This window comes from Myotis brandtii, unplaced genomic scaffold, assembly GCF_000412655.1.
Source record: "Myotis brandtii unplaced genomic scaffold, ASM41265v1 scaffold2075, whole genome shotgun sequence".
Lineage (NCBI taxonomy): Eukaryota > Metazoa > Chordata > Mammalia > Chiroptera > Vespertilionidae > Myotis > Myotis brandtii.
In genome coordinates, this window is record NW_005357751.1 from 35,368 (window position 1) to 43,630 (window position 8,263).

The window sequence follows — 8,263 nt, forward strand, 5'->3', positions numbered from 1 at the left end:
CCCTGAATTACAGGGGCTGAGGGAGGGGGAGGGCGGTCAGAATCCATACTTAAGTTCGTATTTTCAGCTTTTCATTATGAAAACATTGCAAGCATGCCCAGATGTGGCCGTGAGGTTCCATGGAGTCATCACTCAGGTTCACTACTTAACAACCAGAACCTGCCCTCTCCCCCCAGATCTGCAAGCGTGCACCTCTTTGGGCATTGACTCTACCCAGGAGCCTCTGCGAGGCCTGCCGTCCTGCCTCTGTAGGGAGAGTTCAGATCCAGGTGCGCCCCTTTCTCACTGAACCTGTCCTCATTGTGGAAAAAGGTAAAACTTGCGTCTCGCACATGCTAAGTGCTCAGGAACGTTACTTCGTGCGTTTACTAAACTCCACAGGCACATAGAAGATGATGTCATGCTAAGTGTTGACATGAGCTCAGAGCAGGCTTTTGCTAAAACCCACACCCTGCCTCTGTAGGGACATAGAACCTTCCTGGTTCTGATGCTTGCGTGAAGAGGACCCCAGCTGGGCTGGGAGAGAATCCTTTGGCTGGAGCTGCTTCTCTCTTGCTCCAGTCTGCCCTGGTGCACCCCATGCTCCCCCCACATCCAGCGGGATTGCCTGTTAGGGTGGGGAGCAGAGGGGCTGGGGGCCTGGCAGCCTCTTCTCAGGTGGGCAGCACGCCCTTGTGTCCCTGTAGTGCCTTTGCTCATGACAGAGGGCTCCTTGCTCTGCTTGTCCCTGGTACCTGTGTGTAGTACTCTGTGGCTCAGAGCTGCAGGTGGTTTCCCGGGCTTCCCAACGTCTCCAGGGCACTCATCCCGACCCACTGTCCTCGGGGCCGCTGAGCCCCGGCTAAACACAGGCGGTGAGAAGTAGTGTTTGACAGCAGTATGCCTGTGTTGGCAGCCTGCCTTCTGTGCACTGCATAGTTTATTTCCTCAGCCAGCCTTGTACGTTAGGTAGTAGAATTCTCATTTTATAGAGAGGGAAATGCTATAGTAACTTTTACCTTGGAGCCAGCCGTTCTTTAATTTTCAAAGTTTTGTTAATTTTTTTAAATATATTTTATTGATCTTAGAGAGGAAGGGAGAGGGAGAGATAGAAACATTAATGATGAGAGAGAATCATTGATCGGCGGCCTCCTGCACGCCCCCTACTGGGGATCGAGCCCACAGCCCAGGCATGTGCCCTTGGCCGGAATTGAACCTAGAACCCTCCAGTCCTCAGGTCAGCCCTCCATCCGTTGAGCCAAACCAGCTAGGGCAACTTTCAAAGTTTTAATGAAAATGTAAAAGCAGGTAGGTGCTCTATCCTTCAAATTTGTCTCTCGTGCATCTAATGTGATAAAGATAGAACATTTGTTCACTTTCTCCTGATCCTTGGTCCCAGTCCCTAGTGACATTATTTTCTGTTGATGACAGTAATGACACTAACAGAGGGCAGGAATCAGACCAGCCCGTATTTGTAGTTTATCCCCTCTCTTTTTTTAAAAAAAAGAGATGCTGCAAACCCAGTAAGTGTTAGAGTGATAGCAACTAATTAAAACTAAAAACACAGAAAACACAACAGTCTAAAGATTTAATAGTCCTTGTTTTTTAAAATGCCTCTGAACTTGCATTTTGTATAACCAAGGAATAGTAGTCAGAGGCATAGGTTAGCCACGGGGCTGGCTGGGGTTTAGGAGTGGGTCACTTAGATTTGTTTTTCTCTGTTTGTACCTAGAGACTGCCAGTCATGTTCTCTTCCAAGGGTATAAGGACTTTTTGACTCTTGCCAAATAATAAAAGAAGTCTTTATTTTTCTTTAGGAAGAAGATGGAAGTAAGAAACTGTGACTATTAAGTAAGTTACACTAAATTCTGCGTGTTCCTTCCCAGAGATAAGTTATATGTATATGTAATATCCCTCTCCTTTAAGGTTTTTTTTTTTTTCTACTTTTGGGGATGTGAAGGGAGATGGGTTATTAAATTTAAAATGATGGAAATCTGACAATACAGCCAAAGCAATGAGGACACTGTGCTCAGCTGCAGCAGTTGTCAACATTCTGCTCTCCGGCGTAGATTTTCTTTGCAGCAAATCTCAGATAACGCTCTACGGGTAATACTTCAGTATGCATCTCTTTTGTATAAGGATTTAAAGAAAATACGCTTTATACCCCATATATATACCCAACAGAATTAACCCCAATTTATCAATGCCATCTAACATTCAGGCTGCGTTCCGTTTCCCCAGTTGTCCCAAAATGCCTTGCTACAGTTCAAAACCTGCTCTCAGCAGCCAGGTGAGGGGCACGTGCAGGACGCTCTTGGGGACCTGCCTTCTGCATCCCCTGCTCTCTCTCTTCTCACCCATTCTGCCCTGCCATCTCAATGGCAGGATGCTACCTCTTGGCACAGACTGCATGGCCTCAGGCTTCTTGCCTCCTTGAGTTTTCCAGATTTCCCAGTAATCTGATGAGCTGTTAAGTCTTGTCCATTCTTTCTCCTCTTCTTTCTCCTCACCTTTATGTTAGCTCAGTGTATTGTCTTTCCCCACGTTCTAGTTCATCTACTTCCTGTTATATAAAGGTCCTCCTCTCTTTATGGTGGGTTCTGAAGTCAGACTCTGAGGCTCCATTAGTACTGACTCTGTGACCCTGGGCATCTGCCCTCATTCGATGTCCCTCCCTTTTTCTCATCAGTAAAACAGGGCTAATAGCAATGTCCGGGTGAGAGGTGGAAAGGTGATCTTTGGACGGGGTGAGGGCACACAGTGAGTGCTCAGGGAGAGTGTGTTAGGTGATGGTGATTATCCGTTCGGAACTGGCCCACAAACAGCCTTTCTGGAATCATTGTCACCCTCCACTCCAACTGGACTGCAGCTGACAGCCACAGGGGGTCTACTCCAATCCATGCGGTTTTATTCCCTCATGCCTTTCTGCTTCACACGATCACCCTTGTTAACCAGCTGAGATGGTCTCCAATGCAAATATTTCTGAATGTTCTCTGGCAGAATTACTCCCAGAGCCCTTGCACGTGAGGACTTGAGGGCTTGCCTGGTGCATTCCGATGGCCTGACTGTCCCGCTGGTTGAGATGGTTCTCTGAGGGACAGGCACCTTGTCTGGTCCTGGCTCCTCCTGGGTGAGCACCCAGATGGGAGGATAATGAGGGGCTATCCTTTCTGCCTGGAAAGTGACATCTGTGGGGGCAGTGATGGGAACTCAAGTGGGAAAGGGGGTTGGGCTGTTATTTGGCAGGGGTGTGGGTGGTAAGATAATGTGTGAAGCTGTGGTCAGGGGGACCCACTGCAGGGTTTTGACCAGAGGAGGGTCATGATTTCTTCCTTCATTTATTGCCTCATCTCTCTGCTTCCATTTTTAATGAAAGTCACCAAGAGAGCCCTAGCCGGTTTGGCTCAGTGGAAAGAGCGTCGGCCTGTGGACCGGAGGGTCCCGGGTTCATTTCTGGTCAAGGGCACGTACCTTGGTTTCAGGCTCCTCCCTGGCCCAGGTCCAGGCCCTGATCGGGGCTCGTGCAAGGAGGCAACCAATCGATGTGTTTCTCTCACATCGATATTTCTCTCTGTCTTTCCCTCTCTCTTCCACTCTCTAAAAATCAATGGAAAAATATTCTCGGGTAAGAATTAAAAAAAAAAAGTCATCAAGGAAGTTGTCTATACTTGATAAATGCAGTTTTTCTCCATCCACTGTCGTCTGATTTCCAGATATATTGGGATTTTTCTAGATAACTTACTATTACTTATTTCTTATTTAATTCCATTCAGGTCAAAGACAAAGTATGTACAGTGTCAGCCCTTGTAAGTTGGGAGTTATTTCATGACCCAGTGTATATATCTTGTCTTGCTGAATGTGTCCTTGAAAAGAATATATTCTGCAGTTGTTGGGTGTTGTTCTAATACTATGTTAGGTCAAGTTGCTTGATTGTTATATTCAGATCTTTTATTTTCTAACTGTTTAGTTATTTTTATCAATTTATTTAACAGTAGTTTCATCATTTTAGCAACTACTGTGACAAGGTGTTAAAAATTCTTCAACTAGGATTGTGGAATTTTCTGTTTCTCCATTAATTCTGTTTTTTTTCTTCATATATTTGGAAGCACCGTTATAAAATGCTTATACATTTACCGTTAGTATTATTTTCTGATGAATGGACTCTATTATCATGAAACATGTCTTTGTGTCTCTGGTAACACTCTTTGTTTTGAAATATGCTTTGTCTGATATATTGCTACTCCTAACTTCTTATGCTTACTGTGTGCATGCTATGTCTGTTTCCATCGTTTCTATATTTACCTGAGCCGTGCCTATATTTACAGTGTGCTTCGTGTAGAAAGCATACGGTAGGGCCTTGCTTTTTTTATCCAGTCTGACAGTCTGTGCTTTTCAGTTAATTGGTGGGTTATTTCATGTAATTATCAATATGGTTAGATTTTGGTCTCTACTATTACTGTTTGTTTTCTATTTGCCTCCTCTATTTTTTTCTTCCTGTATTATTATTTCTGGCTTCATTGATTATTTTTTGGAATTCCATTTAATTTAATTTATTGTAATTCAGATACCTCATAGAAGTGGAATGATGCAACATTTGTCTCTTTGTGACTGACATATTTTACTTTGCATAATGCCCTGAAGGTTCATCCAGGATAAGGCAGGATTTCCTTATTTTGTAAGGCTGAATGACTAATATTCATTTTATGTTTTTACTACTTTTTCTTTATCCGTTCACCCGTTGATAGACAGTCAGGTTGCCTCCACACCTTGGCTAACATGAGTATGTAAATATCTCTTCAAGATCCTGTTTTTTAATTTCTTTGGGTATATATCCAGAAGTGGGATTAATGTATCATATGATACTTCTATCGTTAATTTATTGAGCAACCTCCCTCTCTACTGTTTTCCATAGTGGCTGCACCATTTTACAATTGTACCAACAATAGACTAGGGTATTTTCCCATTCTTTATAAAACTTATTTTCTGTGTGTGTGTGTGTGTGTGTGTGTGTGTGTGTGTGTGTGTGTAATGGCCATTCTAACAGGTAGAGATGGTATCTTTTTTAAAAAATATATTTTTTTATTGATTTCAGAGAGGAGGTGAGAGGGAGAGATAGATAGAAATATCAATGATAGGAGAGAATTAATGATGGGCTGCCTTCTGCACATCCCCCATTGGGGATGCTGACTGGGAATCTAATCATGACCTCCTGGTTCATAGGTTGAAGCTCAACCACTGAGTCACTCCTGTTGGGCTAGAGATTGTCTTATTGTGATTTTGATTTGCATTTTTCTGATAATTTATGATGTTTAGCATCTTTTCATGCACTATTGACCATTTGTTTCTCTTCTTTGGAGAAATGTTTATTCAAGTAGTTTGCCCATTTTTAGTCAGGTTATTTTTGTTTGTTTGTTTTTTTGTTAATGAGTTGTAGAAGTGCTTTTAATATTCTGGATATTGACCCCGTATATGGTATGGCCTGCATCTATTTTGACCCATCCTGTACTATACCTTTACACTGTGTTGTTTCTTTTGCTGCACAGAAGTTTTTAAGCTTAGCCTCATTTGCCTATTTGTGCTTTTGGTGTTATTGACCATTCCATTAATTTTTCCTGTTTATTACTTATTATCTTCTTGCTAAAGTTTTGTCTCTGTTCCTAGTTTCTTAAAAGGTGCGAGCTGGTTCTGGCCTGTTTGCTCAGTGGTTAGTGTTGGTCAAAGGCACTCAAGGGCACATACCTCGGTTGCGGGTTCCCCAGCCCCAGTAGGGGCATGTGCGGGGGGCAACAAATCAATGTATCTCTCTCATGTCAATGTTTCTGTCTCCCTCTCCCCCTCCTCCCTCCCTTCTACTCTCTCTAGAAATCAATGGAAAAAATATCCTTGGGTATTTAAAAAAAAAAAGGTGTGAGCTAATTTTTTTTTTTAATTAAAAAATTTCTCCTTTTCTGGAGCATTCATTTAAGAATATCACTTTCCCTTTAAGAACCGCTTCAGCTGTTGTATTAGTTTGCTAGAACTGCCATAACAAAGCACCACAGATGGGGTGGCTTAAATAGCAGAAATTTATTTTCTCACAATTCTGGAGGCTAGAAGTTAAAAATCAAGGTTTTAGCAATGTTGGTTTCTTTTGAAGCCTTTCTTTGGCTAATAGATGGCTTTCTCCCTGTGTTTACATCATCTTCTCTTTGGAAATCTCTGTTCAAATTCTTATAAAGATACCAGTATATTGGATTAAGGCCCACCTTAATAATGTCATTTTAACTTAATTACCTCTTTAAACAACCTATGGCTAAATACAGTCATATTCTATAGTACTGGGGGATAAGGGCTTTTACATATGAATTTGATAGGGGACACACTATGTTATGCCCAGATTTCAGGATCCCCAAGAAACCACTCCAGGGAGCCAGCCGTGTCCGATGCAAAAGCATAAGAGTCTTTATTCAAGCCCGGGCTTGGCTCCCCCAGCCTCCTTACCGACGCAGCGGCGAGACGAGAGAGAGCCCGAGCTTTGTGGGTAGAGGGGTTTTATAGGGGGGTTGGAGTAAGGGGAGGAGAGAGGACTGTGGGCCCTGCCGATTGGCCAGGCGCAAGTCGGTGTCTTGTTACACAGGATGTGGTCGTATCTATGGCTCGCACTTCCCTTGATTATACTTCGGGAAGAAGCTTCTTGCTGAGCACATGGCTGCTGCCCAAAATGGAGGATTCGGGGCAAGATGGAGGGCATAGCCCTTGCCCTTTCAACTACAGCCCATAACTCCATGCCACAAATTTGGTTAGTTGTGATATGTTTTGACATGTATTTATTAGAATCATTCAGTTCATAACATTTCTTCATGTCCCTTGGAATATTTGTTTTCATCCATATCTCCTTTAGACCAGTATTGCTTAATTTCTAATTATGGAGGTCTTTCTAGATATCTCACTGTTACTGATTTCCACTTTTATTCTGTCTTGGGCAAAAAACATACTCTTTAAATGTAGTCCTTTGAAATTGGTGACTTGTTTTATATGCCTCAGAATGTCATTTCCTTGTGAAGAGTCTGTGTGTACTTCTGCACTTGGGTTTAGTGTTCTATAAATTTAAATAAGATCAATACTGCTTGATAGTGTTTTCAAACCTGTTTCCTTACTATTTACTGTCAGTTTGTTTTTTTCATTTACTGAGAAGTATAGTGAGTTTCTTAACTCTGATTATGATTTTTTTCTCTTTTTCACTCAGTCATTTTTTTCTTCAGGCATTTTCTCCTACTCTATGGTTTGACTTTTTATTTTCTTACCAGTATCTTACAGAGCAAAAGGTTTTAATCTTAACAGAATCCAACTTACCAATTTTTTTCTTTCATGGATTGTGCTTTTGGTTTCCTATCTGAGAAGACATTGACACACCCAAGGTCACATAGATTTTCTCCCATGTTATCTTCTAGGAGTTATTGTTTCACATTTTGTCTTTAGGTTTGTGATCCATTTTGAGTTAATTTTTATGAAAGGTATAAGATCTGTGTCTAGCTTCTTATTTCTTATTTATTTATTTATTATTTGGCACATGAATGTTCAGTTATTCCAGTAGTACTACCATTTATGGAGAAGACAATTCTTTCTCCATTGGATTTCCTTTGCTCCTTTGTCAAAGATCAGTTGACTCTATCTGTGTGGGTCTATTTCTGTGTTCATCATTTTATTCCATTTATTATTTTATCTGTTTTAAATTTTTTTCAATTACAGTTTACATTCAGTATTATTTTGTATTAGTTATAAGTGTACAGTATAGTGGTTAGACAATCATATACTTTACAAAGTGGTCCCCTCGATATTTCCAGTGCCCACCTGGCACCATACATAGTATTGCAATATGCTAAATTTATATCCCCATGACTATTTTTTAACTACCAATCTACACTAATAAAAGAGAAACATGGTAATTGGCGTACGACCGCTACCCTTTTCATTGGCTAATCAGTGAGTATATGCAAATTAACTGTCAGCCAAGATGGCGGCCGGCAGCCAGGCACTGAAGCGAGCAGGGAGGCTTGCTTGCTGCAGACTCCAACGTTCCCCGCCTAACTTGCCAGCCTCTCAGTTGCAACTCTAAGCAACTATATACTATGTTGCAAATAAGAAGCTAAACAAAACCCCAGAAAAGGGCTTCCATTCAGCCGGGCTCGGACCGCAACATTGTATCTATGTTTTCAGCAGCAAGGCCTCAAAGCTAAAACTGGCCCAGAAAAAAAAAAAAAAAAGAGAAGAAAACAAGGAGCGGTTGGAAGCTTCAGTCACTCGC

At 41.8% G+C, this 8,263-nt stretch overlaps 1 protein-coding gene across 5 annotated transcripts in view; it reads left to right on the plus strand.

Annotated features, from left to right (window-relative positions):
* ZNF169 (zinc finger protein 169) overlaps positions 1–8,263 on the plus strand; it is a 39,419-nt gene that overhangs the window by 705 nt on the left and 30,451 nt on the right. For 3 of the 5 annotated variants that reach the window (XM_005865445.2, XM_005865447.2, XM_005865448.2), the window contains exons 2-3: positions 177–312; positions 1,797–1,830. The gene's annotated coding sequence lies outside the window, so the exon portion shown is untranslated. The remainder of the gene's footprint in view (positions 1–176; positions 313–1,796; positions 1,831–8,263) is intronic. The other 2 variants (XM_005865446.2, XM_014539022.1) reach the window with 2 other exon arrangements.